This window comes from Camellia sinensis, chromosome 3, assembly GCF_055761805.1.
Source record: "Camellia sinensis isolate YWXY chromosome 3, ASM5576180v1, whole genome shotgun sequence".
NCBI lineage: Eukaryota > Viridiplantae > Streptophyta > Magnoliopsida > Ericales > Theaceae > Camellia > Camellia sinensis.
In genome coordinates this window covers 68,590,083-68,592,487 of record NC_138963.1, presented here as the reverse complement: position 1 = coordinate 68,592,487, position 2,405 = coordinate 68,590,083, and the positions used below count along the sequence as shown (strand labels likewise).

The 2,405-nt window shown below is 28.9% G+C and overlaps 1 non-coding gene across 1 annotated transcript; it reads left to right on the top strand.

Annotated features, from left to right (window-relative positions):
* The first annotated feature begins 623 nt into the window (after nt 1-623).
* TRNAI-UAU (transfer RNA isoleucine (anticodon UAU)) lies at nt 624-698 on the top strand. Its single transcript has one exon. It is a non-coding gene; the product is annotated as a tRNA-Ile (tRNA).
* The last annotated feature ends 1,707 nt before the right edge of the window (nt 699-2,405 follow it).

The following is a 2,405-nucleotide window of genomic DNA, read 5'->3' as shown; positions in this document are numbered from 1 at the left end:
TGGCGATCTCATTTGCATTTTATCACTAAGATAAGAAAGACAATGTGCAAATGAAATCACCGAATAAAAGTATTGGTTGTGTTTGATTTGGCTTTTAGAAACTTGTTTTAAAATTTTTTTCTAAAAAATTAAAAATTAATTCGATAAAAGAAATTAAAAAAAAATCAAAAACACGTTAATTTTTACATAATTTTATCTTTTGGTGGGTCAGAAATAATTTTTAAAAATTCCTTTTGATATTAATTTTTATCAATCTAGGTTTCGATTTTTTCATAAAAAAATTGTAAGTTTTTTGTTTTTTTTTTTTCTAAAAAACAAACCACACATGACCATTATTATCCTAAAACAATCAAAAATGGATATTATTCTAAAAATTTAATAAATGTGTCATGTGTTTTATACATGATTTGATTTTCTGTAAAAAAAATTAACAGAATCCTAACCAAAAAAAAAAAGTTAACCTGTAATAAGATATTATTTTAAGGGGATTGACTGTTAAATTTTGACATTCAAAGGGTAAAAGTGCATACCCATAAATAAATCATAGAAACACATAAAATGTTTATTTGTTATTTCTGTATATATTTGAATTAAATAAGTAAAACTACCAAAACCGATAGTAAGGTCCCGTAGCTCAGCTTGGTTAGAGCGTTGGTCTTATGAGCCGAAGGTCGCGGGTTCGAGCCCCGCCGGGACCAATTTTTTTAATTTTCCAGCTTCTAAACCGCATGGGCTTTAAGCCCATTTTGGAATTATATGCAACCCCAACTCTTAACCCATCAGAAGCCGAGACCATGTCAAAATTATGAACGGTCCGTCTCAGCCCGCTATGTCCGGTTTTATTAATCTGAATACCGTGGTGGCCTGGAGACGAGGGTTCCAACATTCAATCCTGATTTTGGAATGGAGACCAGTTGTTTCTTCGTAATATGCCCTATTATATAATAAATGACGTTTCTTATTAAATATTATTAAAAAAATATCATTAATTACTAATTTTCATAGTTATTTTGAAAATTGTCATAAAAAAATGTCACTAATTGTAAATGTTAACGCCAGTTTAAAAAAAACGTCATAAAAAAAATTATAAATTTTTAACTTTTAATGACAATGTTAAAAATTCGTTATAGAAAAATGTCAATAATTTTAAATTTTAACGATAATTAATAAAAACCGTAACAAAAAAAAATAAAAATAAAACACTAATTGTTAATTTTTAGGGATATGCAAAAAAAATCGTCACAAAAAATCTTTTATTAACGGCAACTTTATTAAAATTTATTTTTAATAGAATTTGATGGAAATTAAATCTAACTATTACAACTTATTAGTAGTGTTGGTGATAATTACAAATAAAATACCAAAAAACACAAATAATAAAAATTATAATTCACTCTCTTTAAGGAGATTCAAGTCATTTGCGGTTAGGCAAAGCCTCACACCGACGCAGCAAAAAAAACTTGGACTTGTCCTCCTGAGGATACAACAACCCGACTAAGTCGTATAGTTCACCAACACTGCACAATTGGTTGAATTCAAAGTTTCATCACATACACCCTTTATTTCTTTATCTGATAATCTCACACAAACATAATAAAACAACAAAAATTTCTTTTTGTCTAGCTCAATTTATAAGAGATGAAAGCTTGGTGGACAAGTTTCTTGGAAGATTCTTGGAAGTTGCTTGGAGGATAAGTATAGGAGAGAAAACTTGGTGAGAAAGTTCCTTGGAGGCAAAGAAAAAGACTTGATTTTAGGCAAAGACTTGGAGAAAAGGAAAAGAAAATTTAGAGGGAAAGAAAAAAAATCAAACCAATAATACATTATAATATTAAAATAATTTCTAACAAGTAGTTTACCCTAATAGGGGCTTCTTGAGTGCTTGAACAAAATAATAGGGGTTGCTTTAGTATTTGAAGCTGTCTCTTATCATATCCTGCTAATATCCGAGAAATTTGGAGACCTTGGTGTTTAATCAACCCTCTTATCCATACGCTAAAGATACTTTGTTCTTTATTATTTAAAAACCATGTTATTTAGTGGTCTTTTGGCAACATAAACAAAAGCGCGTTTTTGCAGCAAAAAAAGCAGCTTGAGGTAGCTACAAAAGCTGGATGGGTATTTGGGAAATTTGCAGAAAGCCAAGATGAAATTACATTACTACCCTTTTTGTTTCAACAAGCAACTAAATGATCCAAAAAGGGTCAAACAGTAAATTACCTAAGTTGAGTGGGGTATTTTAGTCATTTTATTGTAATGTGACATCATAAATAAAGATAATCCAAAAGGTAAAAAAGTAACTTTTTACTAATTTCTCAAAATATCCCTTAGTTTTTGCAGTGTTGAAAAATTATTCTTTTAAAAAATTTCATGATCTAATCAAAATTCTATAAACTAATTAAGAT